Raw genomic sequence first — 16,742 nt, forward strand, 5'->3', positions numbered from 1 at the left:
GGAGAGAATGCAAGAAACGTTTAACAGGACCTAGAAGAACTAAAGAGCAAACAAACAATGATGAACAAGGCAATAAATGAAATTAAAAATTCTCTAGAAGAAATCAATAGCAGAATAACGGAGGCAGAAGAACACGTAAGTGACCTGGAAGATAAAATAGTGGAAATAATCACCACAGAGCTGAATAAAGAATGAAAAGAGTTGAGGGTAGTCTCAGAGACCTCTGGAACAAAATTAAATGTACCAACATTTGAATTATAGGGGTCCCGAAGAAGAAGAGAAAAAGAAAGGGACTGAGAAAATATTTGAAGAGATTATAGTTGAAAACCTCCCTAATATGTGAAAGGAAATAGTCAAGTCCAGGAAGCACAGAGAGTCCCATACAAGATAAATTCAAGAAGAAACACGCCAAGACACATATTAGTCAAACTATCAAAAATTAAATACAAAGAAAAAATATTAAAGCAGCAAGAGAAAAACAACAAATAACATACAAGGGATTCCACATAAGGTTAACAGCTGATCTTTCAGCAGAAACTCTGCAATCCAGAAGGGAATGGCAGGACATATTTAAAGTGATGAAAGGGAAAAACTTACAACCAAGATTACTCTACACAACAAGGGTCTTATACAGATTCGATGGAGAAATTAAAGCTTTATAGGCAAGCAAAAGCTTAGAGAATTCAGCACCTTGAAACCAGCTTTACAACAAATGCTAAAGGAACTTCTCTAGACAGTAAACACAAGAGAAGGAAATGACCTACAATAACAAACCCAAAACAATTAAGAAAATGGTAATAGGAACATACATATTGATAGCTACCTTAAATGTGAATGGATTAAATGCTCCAACCAAAAGACTTAGACTGGCTGAATGGATACAAAAACAAGACCCATGTATATGCTGTCTACAAGAGACCCACTTCAGACCTAGAGACACATACAGACTGAAAGTGAGGGGAGGGAAAAAGATATTCCATGCAACTGAAAATCAAAACAAAGCTGGAGTAGCAATTCTCATATCAGACACAATAGACTTTAAAATAAAGACTGTTACCAGAGACAAAGAAGGACACTACATAATGATCAAAGGATCAATCCAAGAAGAAGATATAGCAATTTAAATATTTATGCACCCAACATTGGAGCACCTCAATACATGCAGCAAATGCTAACAGCCATAAAATGGGAAGTTGAGAGTAACACAATCATAGTAGGGCACTTTAAACCCCCTCTTTCACCAATGGACAGATCAACGAAAATGAAAATAAGTAAGGAAACCCAAGCTTTAAATGATACATTAAACAACATGGACTTAATTGATATTCATAGGACATTCCATCCAAAACAACAAGATACACTTTCTTCTCAAGTGCTCAGGGAACATTGTCCAGAATAGATCATATCTTGGGTCATAAATCAAGCCTAGGTAAATTTAAGAAAACTGAAATCGTATCAAGTATCTTTTCTGACCACAACACTATAAGACTAGATATCAGTTACAGGAAAAAATCTGTAAAAAATACAAACACATGGAGGGTAAATAATACACTAGTAAATAACCAAGAGATTACTGAAGAAATCAAAAAGGAAATTAAAAAATTCCTAGAAAGAAATTACAATGAAAGCCCGATGACCCAAAACCTATGGGATGCAGCAAAAGCAGTTCTAAGAGGGAAGTTTATAACAATACAATCCTACCTCAAGAAACAAGGAACATCTCAAATAAACAAACTTACCTTACACCTAAAGCAATTAGAGAAAGGAGAAAAAAAAAAAAAAAACCCAAAGATAGCAGAAGGAAAGAAATCATATTAGCAGAAGGAAGGAAATCATAAAGATCAGATCAGAAATAAATGAAAAAGAAATGAAAGAAACAATAGCGAACAACAGTAAAACTAAAAGCTGGCTCTTTGAGAAGATAAACAAAATTGATAAACCATTAGCCAGACTTATCAAGGAAAAAAGGGTGAAGACTCAAATCAATAGAATTAGAAATGAAAAAGGAGAAGCAACAGCTGACACTGCAGAAATACAAAGGATCATAAGAGATTACTACAAGCAACTATATGCCAATAAAATGGACAATCTGGAAGAAATGGACAAATACTTAGAAAAGCACAAGCTTCTGAGACTGAACCAGGAAGATACAGAAAATATAAACAGACCAATCACAAGAACTGAAATTGAGACTGTGATAAAAGTCTTCCAAGAAACAAAAGCTCAGGACCAGATGGCTTCACAGGTGAATTCTATCAAACATTTAGAGAAGAGCTAACACCTATCCTTCTCAAACTCTTCCAAAATGTAGCAGAGGGAGGAACACTCCCAAACTCATTCTGCGAGGCCACCATCACTCTGATACCAAAACCAAACAAAGATGTCAGAAAGGAAGAATACTACAGGCCAGTCAATATCACCGATGAACATAGATGCAGAAATCCTCAACAAAATACTAGCGAAGAGAATCCAATAGCACATTAAAAGGATCATACACCATGATCAGGTGGGGTTTATCCCAGGAATGCAAGGATTCTTCAATATATGCAAATCAATCAATGTGATAAACCATATTACCAAATTGAAGGAGAAAAACCATATGATCATCTCAATAGATGCAGAAAAAGTTTTTGACAAAGAGGAACCTGCGACAAAGATGCAGATGTAGATAATGGACTTGAGGACACAGGGAGGGGGAAGGATAAGCTCGTATGAAGTGAAAGAGTGGCATGGAATACATACACTACCAAATGTAAAATAGATAGCTAGTGGGAAGCAGCCGCATAGCACAGGGAGATCAACTCGGTGCTTTGTGACCACCTAGAGGGGTGGGATAGGGAGGGTGGGAGGCAGACACAAGAGGGAGCAGATATGGGGATATATGTGTACGTATAGCTGATTCACTTTTATACAGCAGAAACTAACACAACATTGTAAAGCAATTATACTCCAATAAAGATGTTAAAAAAAATGCTGGAGAGAGTTTGGAGAAATGGGAAAGCTCTTCCACTGTTGGTGGGAATGTAAATTGATACAACCATTATGGAGAGCAGTATGGAGGTTCCTTAAAAAACTAAAAATAGAATTATCATACGACCCAGAAATCCCACTACTGGGCATATACCCAGAGAAAACCATAATGCAAAAAGACACATGCACCCCAATGTTCATTGCAGCACTGTTTACAATAGCCAGGTCATGAAAGCAGCCTAAATGCCCATCGACAGATGAATGGATAAAGAAGATATGGTACATATATACAATGGAATCCCACTCAGCCATAAAAAGGAATGAAATTGTGTCATTTGTAGAGACGTGGATGGACTTAGAGACTTTCATACAGAGTGAAGTCAGAAAGAGAAACACAAATATCGTATATTAACGCATATATGTGGAATGTAGAAAAATGGTACAAATGAACCCATTTGCAAGGCAAAAATAGAGACGCAGATGTAGAGAACAAACATATGGACACAAAGGTGGGCAAGTGGGGGGAGTGGTGGTGGTGTGATGAATTGGGAGATTGAGATTGACATATATACACTAATATGTATAAAATAGATAACTAATAAGAACCTGCTGTGTAAATATAAATAAATAAAATTTTAAAAATAATTGATCAAAATCTAAGAAAAATTGGTGAAAAACTTAGAGAAAATATTTATGAGTCATAAGTGAGAGCTGAGGCACGCTAATATATTTTTGTAGTTTGGGCTTAATACTTGAGATCAAAAGGCTGTAGAGAAGACCTCACTGTCCCCTTTGTAACTGCTTATCCAAGTGTCTGGATGGCAGTAGTCTCATTAGTATTGGGCCCAGAAATATACCTAAAATTTGATGGCAAGTGTCATAAACTTGTAATGGAAAATTAGAAGTTAATTTGATGGCATGCATCATTCATTCACTCAGTCAGTCAGCAGACATTCACTGAGCACTTCCTTTTTCTGGATATTACTCTAGTTTCTGGAAATCATCAAGAAAACAAGACAGACAAAATCCCTGCTCTCATGGAAGTTACATTCTAAGTAGGGAAAGGCAGAAAACAAACAAGTAAATAAATGTATAATATTCCAGATGTCACCAGGGACTATAAAGAAAAATGAAGCAGGATAAGGGGGATAGTATTGGAAGCAGGAAGGTCACTGTTTTTTATAGGAAGGTCTTTAATAAGGTGGCATTCGAGCAAAGACCTAAGTAGAGTAAAGAAGCAAGCCATGTGGCTACCTGGGGGAAAGACATTCTTTGCACCTCTGGGTACAAAGGCCCTGTGGTGGAAGCATGGTTGGTAGTTTTGAAGAAGAGCCAGGATATGTGGCTGGAGCAGAGGGGCAGAGGAAACAGTTGTAGGAGATGAGGTTCCAGAGGTGGGTGGGGGCCCACTGATGGGTGACAGGACATTGTTGGAGAAGAAATTGCCCTGAAATTAAGAAGAGGGAGAACATTGGAGGAGATGGCAGTGACCCAAGTAAATCATTCCTCAGAATCAGATATGTCTGTGAACTAGGCAAAACAGCCTACCTAGGTGCTAATAAAAAAAAGAAAAAAAAGGAAAGTCAAAGATTTGCTTGGGAGAATACATAGCTGGAATGATAATTCTGCTTCAACTCTCTCTAGGGAGAACAGAGAACTCTCTACCCTTCTACTTAGTCCTGTATTGTTACCGACTCGCTGTTTCCCTGTTTAGGAAGTTAGTGAACTGCTGTCAGGAGAAAATAATCCATATCTATGGCTTTACATTTCTAGTAAAAATCATTCTTTTTAGAAAATATTTACTTTTTTTCAGGTCTCAGATTTGGAAGCCTTCAGCTGAATCCGTAGAGTTGGTTTCAGTCAGCTGATGGAAACATTATATGGATGTAAGACTACAGAGTTAAATCATGTTGTTAGGGCCGTAGCCCCAGGCTTAAAATAAACTGTCCTTAGCAAAAGAGAAGTGGGCAGTAGGAAAGCACTGATTCAAATAGAAGTTGAAACACCACTCTGTCCTCCCTTAGGTTTCTGGTGTTTACTGATTTATTTTCCAAAATCCTATCATGCCATTGGAATGGGAGGAACTGTTGGGAATGTTGAGAGATAAGAGATTTATAACTCCAGCTTAAATGATCATTCCAAAACTATCTAGAGCAAGTAGAACTTTTTAACCCATTTTGAGTCTTTGAGTCTTGTACCTTTCTTTCACTCATTAAAAAAGTCCTTATATATGAAATCATTTTAGGAGATTTAGTGATCTCTCAAGCTGGCCAGTGGATTCAGGATAAGTTTTTAATGCTACTAGAGATCAATAATGGAATTAGAAATGAGACCCAGACTTATTTCTGTGTGTTGTAAATAGCATGAGCTTGGGAGAGAAAGGTATGTGTTCATTTTCAAGTTTTGCCACTTAACAACCGTATAATTTTGGACAGATCACATTCTCCCAGAACCTTCTCATCTATAATATATAATATAGGGATATTTGTAACTCTCTCTCTCTCTAGTTTTATCTGAGTATGAAAGTTGAGATAAGATGTGATCAAGTATTGATACTTTCTTAACTGTAAAATTATAAATACATATTATTAAACAGCTTTGTAATATTTAAAGACTCACTCTGCAGTGATTTTTATGCACAATTTGAATGAGGCACTTGCTATTCCAGAAATAGTTATACAAATCCAAATCTATTGTTATTGGACTTCAGGGGCCCTGCTTTTCAGCTTATGATATTTTTTGTGACATCTGGGAAGCAAAGTGTCACTAGTGTTAAGTTCATGTTTGTTCCCTCCCCACCCTCCTTCCACTTACAAATCTGAAAGATCACTGCATGCCTAACACATTTGGGGTGCTCCAACTCTAAGCCTTTGAAATTCAATGAAATTGTTCCTTGTTGGCCCTAGAACACCAAAGTACTTTACTCTTAATCATCTAAAAACTAATGAACAATCACATATGTTCTTCAGTTTTCAGGAAACACGATTAAGATGTTCTTAGTGAATAAGTTCTGCAAATCACTAAGTCTTGTCTCCTCAAGCAAGAAATTTTAACAGATGTTTATTGAATTATTCCTAAAATGTATTATGATTACTTACTGTATCATAGTATTCTGAACATAGTTTAAGAGCTAAAGTTATAGTGTTCTTTAGTACAGTGATTAGTAAAATAACTCTTGCTGGGTGCAGGCCCTTTCCCCTACACTAAATAAACCCAAATTACTTGCAAGACATCCAGATTTTTTGCTTCCTTGTTTAGTGTCACCTGTATCTTCCTGGCTGATCTCCTTTAAGTGTAAGCCCTCACCCTCCTCTACTTTTAATTTACTCCCTGCTATACTGCTTCATAAACTAACAATTTTAGTACTACCTTCAGGTTTTCTGCCACATCATCAATTGTATCATCATTATTATACATGTAATGCCTTTTAAAAACAATAGGCTTTTTTAACTTAAAATATTTTAAAAGAAAATTATATCACTCTTCCATTACCAGTATAATTGTCAGTTATGTTTTAGCATACATTAAAATAAATATATAAGGACTTCTACTGCCAGCCAAGATGAAGTAAAAAAGAACAGATTTATACTCCTGTCTGAAACAACCAGTAAAATGGTCAAAGTATATATAGTAACAGTTTTCAAGATACTGTATGTCAGGCAAGAAAAGACAGTGATTCCTGAGAGATGAGAAAAAAACAATTCGGACCTATGATTGCCCCAACTTATTCTCTTTGGAGAGTTTCCAGGCCACAGTACAGGAGGGGAAATCAAGGAGCCGTCTGATATACTCCCTGAGTTCAGGATATGAAGCTGAGAGCATGAGGAGGTTAAGATGGCTAGAGTTCTCAGGACAGAGATCCTGAGAAGAGAGAAATGAACAGAGAACTCTGGAGATCTGCAGTGTCCACCTTGAGATTTATAGGAAAAAAGAAGTAAAAGTTCTTTTAATTGCAGACAACATGAATATCTAAGTAGAAAATCTAGTGAAATCTACAAAACAACTACTTAAACTAAGAAGTGAGTTTAGCAAGGTTACAACATGTAAGATCGATAAACAAAAATAAAGTGTTTTTATGTATTAGTAATGAATGTTTGTTAATTGAAATAAAAATTAAAGGCATTTAGAATAACATCAATAATATTAGGTACTTATGGATAAATATTCAAAAAAGATATGATGATCTAATACACTGAAAACTATAAAGCATCATTAAAGGAAATTAAAGAAGACCTAAATAAATGGATTGACATACTGTGTTTATGGGTTGGAAGACTTGATATGTTAGGATGTCAATTCTCCCCATATTTATCTGTAGATAAAACACAATTCCAAATCAGATTGTAGCAGGCATTTTTGTAGAAATTGAAAACTTATTCTAAAATACATAATGGAAATGCAAATGACTTAAAATTCCAAAGTGACTTTGAAAAGGATAAACTTGGAGGACTAACACTATGGCATTGTAAGAGTTATAAACCTGCAGTAATCAAGACAGTATGGTTTTGGAATAAAGATAGACAAACAGATCAATGGAACAGAATAAGGAGTGTAGACATAGATCAACTCATATATAGTTGATTTACAACACAGAATCAAATGCATTTCTGTAGAGAAGGTTTTAAACAAACGATGCTGGAACAAATAGCCATATGAAAAAACAAAAAGAGCTTTGATCCCTACCTCATACTATACACAAAAAAATTACTAGTATACAGTATACAAAAAATTAACTTGAGTTTGGATCACAGACCTAAATGTAAAACCCAAAACTATAAAACTTCAAGAAGAAAACATAAAACATAAGAGAAAACCTTTGTTTCCTTGGGTCAGGCAAAGATTTCATAGATACAAAACCAAAAGCATAATCCATAAAAGAAATAATTGATAAAGTGGATTTTATCAAAATTAAAAATTTTGAGTCTTCAGCATACAGTGCTAAGGGAATGAAAAGACAAGACACAGATAAAGCATATATCTGATAAAGAGCATAGATCCAGAACTTAAAAGAACTCTCAAAATCAATAATAAGAAAATAAATAACCAAATTAAAAATTGGGCTAAATATTTCAACAGACACTTCATCAAAGTAGATATACAAGTTGACAAAATATGCTCAATATCATTAGTCATTAGAGAAATGCAAACTAAAATCACAATGAGATACCATTACATATCTCTTAGGATGACTAAAATTAAAAGACTGACCATGCCATGTGTTGGCAAGAATTTAGATAACTGGAACTTTCATACTGTCCTCATGGGATTGTGAAGTGGTACAACCATTTGAGAAAACAATTTGCCATTTTCTTAAAACGTTAAATAAATACACATCCATTCTATGCCTAGATATTTGCCAAAGAGAAATGATAACATGTTCTTACAAAGAATTGCACGTGAATGTTTATATATGTACAGTTTATTTACATTTACATTTATATTTATTTGTCATAGCCCCAAACTAGAAACAATGCAAATGTCCATTAAAAAGTGAATGGATACACAAACATGGTATAACAATACAATGGAGAACTATGCTGCAATTATAAAAAATGCTCTACTGATACCTGCAACAACATGGATGAATCTCAAAGTAATAAAACTGAGTTAAGGAAGCTACACCCCCCAAAAAATCATATTGTACTATTAAATTTAACAGAAGTTCTAGGAAATGTGAACTAATATATTGTAATAGAAAGCAAATCTGTGTGTGTGCTTAAATATATATATATATATATGGGCATTTTATTACATTGACTATACCTCATATAGCTTTTAAAATATTAAATACATAATTGTTACAAAATGTTGGTTCACATAGTACCCAAAATCATCTTGCATATACCACCATCAGGAAACTGTTGCTACCTGTTATCAGAGCTTAAGGTTCTGAAAGGAAGGATGAGACAAAGACTTAGTTTAGTAATTTCAATTTTGCTAACCCATACTCCAACAGTGAGTTCTGTTGGCAGATGTGTCCATCATTCCTAATAAGTAAAGTTAGAAGGACTCTAGGAGACTAGTTTTTCATGTTGCTCAGGGCATTCCTTTCAAAGTCAGAAAGCAGTTTTGGAAGGCAGTGGAATAGTCAGCAAACCAAGTTTTTTGCCCTGTATCACCTGGATCCTTGCCTTCATTTCTTCTGTGTGTCTAAGAAAGTCGTTTAATGTCTCTGGGCTGCATATGGAAAACAAGGAGCTTAAATTTGATCCCTAAAACTTCTTCCATGACTGTCATTTTGCCTCCAGGTTGTAGCTGTGTTTGAGAGGGCTGAGATGACTGGAAGTTCAACCACCAGATGATAGCACAAAGTAAAGAGAGAAGAGTTTTATCATTTTAAATAAAAAAATAAAGGCAATTCAAATTTAGAAACAATAATTTCAGTGATATTCTGTGGTGACATAGAGTTGAATAAAAGATTTGCTACTTTCTTTCTCTATTTTTATTTTTTAAAAGTTTTAAAAGTACAATCTTCTCATCTAGGAATGATACCTGGATTCAGTCTTAAGTGAATTTTTATATTTTTTTCTTACAACATTAAAAAAGAAGTTAATACTGTCAGAGTCCCACCCAACTCTAGCAGAACTGGTGTTTGCATAAATGATGACAACCTGCGCTCCTACCATAGCTTTTGTGATTCCAGTGAAACATATTTCTTAACATAAAGCCGATTTACCTTGGAATGTCAGGGACAGCTTTAGAGTAACTGGTAAAAATGAAAACCTAAATTAAAACCCAACCCAACATAGCTGGTATTTCTTCCAGTGAATGAAGACCTGTTCATAGCCAATGTTGAAAATTAAATGGAGCAGACTCTTCTAAGAGAAAGTACATAGCTACTTCCCTCCAAGCAACAATTGAGAATATTGATAAAAAATTCTGGTCCTTTCAGACTACGGCACTTGTTACAATGACCTTCTGGGCATCCCTAATCACAGTGCAGGCACTAGGAGGCTCTAACTGGAGGTACTTAAATATCCATTGGTAATAATGAGTGTCCGAAGTAACAGTGCTTTGCTTTATGTGCTTTCTTCTATAAACCTAGTGAGAATCTGCTCCCTTATCCAAAAGAATGCATACATGCCAAATTTTAGAAACTGGATAGAAAGTATGTTCTGTGTCCTTTCATTCCCTTCATAATCTCTTTTCTCCTTTACCAAATCTGTCCTTGGAAAACCAGTTGTCACACATTCCCTGTATATTTCTAAATAAATTGGATCTACTGCACCTAATAAATCACTAATATTTTGGTGTCAATGAACTTGGTGTATTATATCCAGACATTCAGCCATGTCCCTATGGTAGAAATTAAAAGTATGTGAGGAAAACGCTTTGGGACAGGAGAGTTTTTGAGGTTCTTCGATCTTGCTGCATAAATATCTAGATTCTCTGGTTTTTGGCAGTCCCTGGTTTTTGCCCTTCTTTTCTTCCATTAAAATCTTTTGTGTTTTTTTAAAAATTGTAGTTCAATAATCTGTATAATCAGAATAATTTCAAGTTTTGCATCCTAACATGCCTAGCACACATATTTAGGTTTAAAGCTGAAAGAATACACATTACTGCCATTTTTTATTTGCTCTTCCTTTACTTCATTTAACAAATACTTATTACACACCATGAGCGCTAGCACCAGACTGCCTGGTTTTAAATAGAGCCTGTGTTGGTTACTAGCAATGTGACTTTAGAAAAGTTATCTAACATCTATTTGTCTGTTTCCTCATGTGTAAAATGGAGACACTGGTGCTTCATCATAGAGTTGGTGTGAGGATTATTGACAATATATGAAAACTCTTAGAATAGCACTGTACTCATAAGGACCATACATATAGGCTATCACTACTACTGCTGCTGTCTCTTCCTATAAAGGCACTAATCTCATATATGAGGGTGCCACCCTCATGGCCTGATCACCTCCCAAAGGCCTCACCTCTAAATACTATCACATTGAAAATTAATATTTCAACATATGAATTTTTTGGAGGAACACAAGCATTCAGTCCATAACAATGTATAATCTCATGTCTCAAAAATAAATCTATGAGAAAAGTACAATTTATAGATAAGGAAACAGAATTTTTGAGTTTTAAATAATGTGCCCAAGATCATGGAGCTGTTAATTGCCTAAGCCAGTATTCAAACCCACGCCTCCTTGATTCAGGAGCACACCCCCCCAACACACACATACACACACTGTTTTCTCCTGCTATATCATACCACCAGTAACTAATTCTGTGGGAGGACTCAGGGAAGACCTTTCAGAAGAAGTGATGTTTAGGCAGTGTATTGAAGGAAGAATGAGAGTTATTCAGTAGAGAATGCAAGAGGCATTTGTGATGGAGGAAACAACAGGATTACTTAAATGAGAAATTGGTGGCTGGCCTTGTTCTTTGCCAAGCAGGTGCTGTACCAACCCTGTGGATTTGTTCTTCAAGGATATGGGATAGGAGGACTGGGGAAAGGACCAGGGCATCTGATGGCAGAATCTACTTAGCTCCATTCTCCACAGTAATACCAGAGCAGACTGTGGGTGAAGGACCTCCATTTCTCTCTATTATTTTCTCCATTCTATAAACACAGAGTGGTTCAGCCCACAGTCATTTATCTAAGCCTGCTTCTTCTATGCAGAAGAGAATCATACTCCTTAGGAGCAATATTTCTAGGCATATTGATAACTTTCTTTTGAAAAGCAGAAGGCACTTTTTGTGGATTTGATTTGATTTCCTCATCAGAGGATGTTATTTGAGATTTTGCAAGTGCAGGCTAATATCTTTATGAGGCAGAGGCACTTTGTTTATTTGCTCACCGTCAGTGACTTCACCGGGCATGTTGGTGCATCTGGTTAAGCCCAGAGAAGAGACATTTGCAGGATCAAGCCTCACCATCTTATCAATGTGCCAAGATGTTTTGAATGTAAAGACAGGGAATATTGTCCAGTGGTTCTCCTGCTTGAAGGGCCTTTTTCTGATTGTTTTAAAACGTGAATACTATTTTCGTGGAAAATATTGTTTGGGGCTCTAGTATAAATAAAGTGTTACAATGAATTTTAATTGCATTTAAGCAGGCATTGCTACTACCAAAAGATGCAGGAAAGTGGAATTGAGATCATTATAAAAAATATGGATTTAGATATAAGGCCTAATATAAAAACAGATTTTTGGTAACTGCCTGGAGTAAATTGAAATTTGGTCTCAATGCTAATATTGTCTAATACATTCAAGAATAAAATACTGGCTTGATCTCAGTTATTGCTCTATGGAGATAAACTCCTCATCCATGGAAGATGAAATAACCCTTGAAGGTTTCATACCATTACTATGCAGTGCACAATAACAATACAACAAATTAACAAAGTAGGGTCTATTATTGGAGAATGATTTCACGTCAGCTTCACAGAAGTTTACTCATTTCAGAAATCAGTGTAATAAAAGAGCATTTTATTTCTCCAACATCCCTGAGGAAGTGTGTGTGTGTGTGTGTGTGTGTGTGTGTGTGTGTCTGTATTTGGTCACATAAGTATGTTTTCATGATAACCCAGTCATGCCCTTTTATCACAAATCAAGTTTTTAATTTCACTGATCTTGATTTTAAAAATCTAGAATTTCATAGGATGGATATCAAAAACAACAACTGGAGATTAGTAGGCTTTTAATAAATTAGTCCTTTATTCTTGTAACACCTGCTCTGGACTCCTAAACTGGGGCAATCACTAGGGCAGAAACTAAGCCAATAATAGGGGCTTAAATACACCAACCCTGTACTTTACATATAGCAGCTACTAAATAAATGTTGGAAAACTGAATTTCAAACTGTAGCCCTGAATATAAGGTCAAATATAAGGGGGTTGATACTCAAGGTATTCTGTTAGCAAGGGCTTATTTTTACATGGCCTGTATGTTTCTAGTAATAGCAGCAAACAACAGACCATTCTGAGTCATTACCATTAGTCTCCATAGGTAGACCCAGACCTTCCACTTAAACGTAACTTGTGTTTGTTTTGTTATATCACTTTCATAAAAATTTTGGGGAGGGGACAGGAGATGAAAATTCACGTTTCCAATGCAGAAACTTGTGTTCAAGTATTTGCATTTTTATTAAAATACCTAAAATGATTGGGCAACTAATATTTTAAAAAAGAACTGTAGTTGTTTTAGTTATTGCTACTGAGCTTAGGATAGCTGTTGCAGATCTAAACAGTTTGAACTTTAGTGTAAATATAAATTTTAAAGAAAATGAGGTCATGACTGGCTTCTTTACTGTAGCTCATCAAGCCATTCTGTTTATAATGTTTTCTGTCCCAAGTAGGAGGTGGAACCTTATCACATCTATGACTTAATGCTATTTTGGTTATATGATAACATTCATCATCAGAACTCCTGAAGTGCTGTACATTTCCTACAGAATCAGGGTCAGGTTCCTATGTTGCATGGATGTAGTGGTACACCTTGACCTCTCTCCTCACGTACCCTGCCCAAACATCGAGCTGAGCAGCCTCTTATTCCTTATTGGTACCAGATGCTTTCTTGGTTCTACTTCTCAGTGCATCCTCTTCCTTCTAAAGAAAATTTTCCACCCATTTCTATGTGTTTATATCTTACTTACCTTTAATATTTTACCTCAAATGTCAAAATTTTTTGAAGAATTCCCTGATTCTTACATTGGGCATGATTACTCTCTCTCATTTATAAAATCTCTCATATATTAAGTATCATTTTGATCTCATTTTGTGATGCTTTTCTACTCTACCAGTAGGAACAAAATCACAAGGATAATGATAAATATTAAACCTTATTCTATAATATGAAAAGTTCCTTATGTACATTATCTCATGCAATCCACAAAACAACCCCATAGTGGGGATGATGCTATTGTTATTCCTAATTCACTTAGGAAGAAATTCTTAGAGAGGGCACAATAATTAATCCAAGGTCCGGTGGTTGGTTTTACATCTGGAATTCTAATTCATAGACCTTATTCTTAGCCAATAAGCAAGACTGTGCTTCATAGCTATACCTCCTTTTGCATGTAACTTACCACTTACTTTGTTGTGTAATTACCTATGACCTGAATTACTATAGTTGTTGTTCCTTGAGGGATAAAATTATGTTTGATTCTTCTTGGTACTTTAAGCATGACTGAACTCAGGGTTTCACACTAAAGTAAGGGTGGTCCAAAACTATTTGGAGAACAACTGAAAAATTTGGAACCTTTCATATATTCTTTTATAGCTCTGACATGGAAGATTTATTGAGAGAGGAAAGTACTATGTTTAACTGTCATCAAAATAAAGTGGAAAATATAGCTTTGCCCAAAAGAAATGACATGTTCTGAAAGAATACAATTAAAACGGGATTTTAAATCCATTATCTAGTCTACCTGAAAATAAACAAGGACAGTCACCTAATTGAAGGAGTAAATGTCTTTAAACTTTCACAGTCACTGTGCAATATTCATAAATGAGGAATCTGAAAATCTATTTCCCACTGAAATGAAAGAGATTATACTTGACTAAAAGAAATATTAATGTAACGATAGCTAATATTCATATTTTAATAATTAATAGAGAAAGGAATAATAACTTTTTTTAATTTATATTTTTAACTTTTTATTTTATATTGGGGTATAGTCAATTAACACTGTTGTGATAGTTTCAGGTGCACAGTAAAGAGACTCAACCATACATATACATGCATCCATTCTCCCCCAAACTCCCCTTTATTTATATTTATATCATACAGATAGATAATTGACTGCTTTTCATCAAGATGATTGTCACTAAATTTACAGAGCCTCAATACTGAAGTAGGAGAAGGTGTTGAAAATAAGATATCTTATCTGGAAACTAATAACCTTTTTGTCTTTAACAAGCTATCTTATCTTTACTACTCTGTTTTAGATGCTCAAGAGAGTAGTGACCTTGAATAAACACTGCTATTTCCATCATCATGTCCCGAGACTGATTCAGAGAGGAAATGTCTCATCAGAAGGATGGAATATAGTCCAGGCTTATGAAGTAGCAGATAGACCTGTGAGGAGCTTACCTTCTAAGATTGAAGAACCTTCTGTTCTGGATCATTTACCTTAGTCATCCTAACTACACCCCCAATTGCACAATGAATGCTAAAAAGAGTTTAGACTTCCTTCAACCATCCTGTTCATTCATGAGGTAAAAAGAGAGATGAGGATGAAAGCCTAGTTGACTGACAGTTTTTGATTATATTCTTAAGGGTCTAATTGAATAGTGTGTCCTATAAAACTTCCTGAACATCAAGTATATTCCCAATATTGGTTATATTGTGCTACAAAAATCCAGTCACCTAGGAGGATTTATTCTGATTATTTCCAACCTATACATACTTAAATTAACATCATGTAGACATAATGAGGCTGATAGAATTTTCATTAAATATTTGTTGGATGTATATTGTTTGGATACTGGGATATCACCATCTCTATCTAGTAATGCTCCATGCAAAGCTCTTCACAGACAAATAATAATAGAGCTGAACAATGTCACGAGAGGTACTCTTAGGGTCTTGATTTGCTGCTTTATTTTCTTTCTTTTTTATTTTAAATTTAATTTTATTTATTTATTTATTATACAGCAGGTTCTTATTAGTTATCTGTTTTATACATATTAGTGTATATATGTCAATACCAATCTCCCAGTTCATCCCACCACCACCCCACCACTGCTTCCCCCCTTGGTGTCCATACGTTTGTTCTCTACATCTGTGTCTCTATTTCTGCCTTTCAAACCAGTTAATCTGTACCATTTTTCTAGGTTCGACATACATGAAAAATGTGGGATGCTTCACAAATCTGCGTGTCATCCTTGTGCAGGGGCCATGCTAATCTTCTCTGTATTGTTCCAATTTTAGTATATGTGCTGCCGAAGTGAGCACTGCTGCTTTATTTTCTCCTGCCAGTTTATTCATTTATATACATATATAAATATATATATATACTAATTTCTGTCAAACTCTGTTCATAAGGAAATCTTTATGATCAGCGTTTCCAGGTTACCCCAAGAGCCTCACAAAAGATCCTGAATTTTATGATGCAAATTACACTGATACTTCCTAAAGAGTTCTGTATTCTGTCTTTATAATGGAGTCTTTAGATTTCTTTAGACCTGCATCCCACTTAGAAGTCCCTGACCATATGAAGCAAGTTCAATGACTCTTTCCTAGAGTCAACCAAATAAAAATAAAATTTCTTTTTCTATAATAAATGGTAGATCAGGATTTTTCTCACTCTTTTCCTTGTACCTTATGCTTCTAACAAGGAGGCACATCTCCAGTGTTTTCTACCTTGATACCTTACTGTTTCCACTGAGAATGTGTCACACCCCAGTTATATCTTACCTTCTCCAGAAAGAGTTCTCTTTTTGTCCAGCAGAATTCATCTCTTCTTTCTCTAAACTTATAACTCTCTTGTAGCCCTTATCATATTATTTTAAATTTTATTACACATCTGATCTTCCCAGCTTAAGGATAAATTACTTGAGGCTACTTGGGAACATGCTAATCTCATCTTTGAGTCCCCCACAGCTCATAAGGCAATGTCCAAAAAAGGTAGGGAGTAAATATTTGTCAGGAAAAAACAAGTGAATTGTCATTTTCCTAAAGACAATAATGAAGCCAATTTTGTACCGTTTGTGTAAAATATTGGATAAGGTTGTCGGGATTGTTACACACAGAATCTTTTCCTTTTTTATTGAGGACATTAAGACAGTTATGAAGGATATATCTTAAGATAAGTAGTTAGAAAGA

At 35.2% G+C, this 16,742-nt stretch overlaps 1 protein-coding gene and 1 non-coding gene across 3 annotated transcripts in view; one reads left to right on the forward strand and one right to left on the reverse strand.

Annotated features, from left to right (window-relative positions):
- SEMA6D (semaphorin 6D) overlaps positions 1 to 16,742 on the forward strand; it is a 607,719-nt gene that overhangs the window by 137,336 nt on the left and 453,641 nt on the right. The gene's annotated exons all lie outside the window — the stretch shown is intronic.
- LOC131754042 (U6 spliceosomal RNA) lies at positions 15,766 to 15,872 on the reverse strand. Its single transcript, XR_009335092.1, has one exon. It is a non-coding gene; the product is annotated as a U6 spliceosomal RNA (small nuclear RNA).

This window comes from Kogia breviceps, chromosome 3 (genome assembly GCF_026419965.1).
Source record: "Kogia breviceps isolate mKogBre1 chromosome 3, mKogBre1 haplotype 1, whole genome shotgun sequence".
Taxonomy (NCBI): domain Eukaryota; kingdom Metazoa; phylum Chordata; class Mammalia; order Artiodactyla; family Physeteridae; genus Kogia; species Kogia breviceps.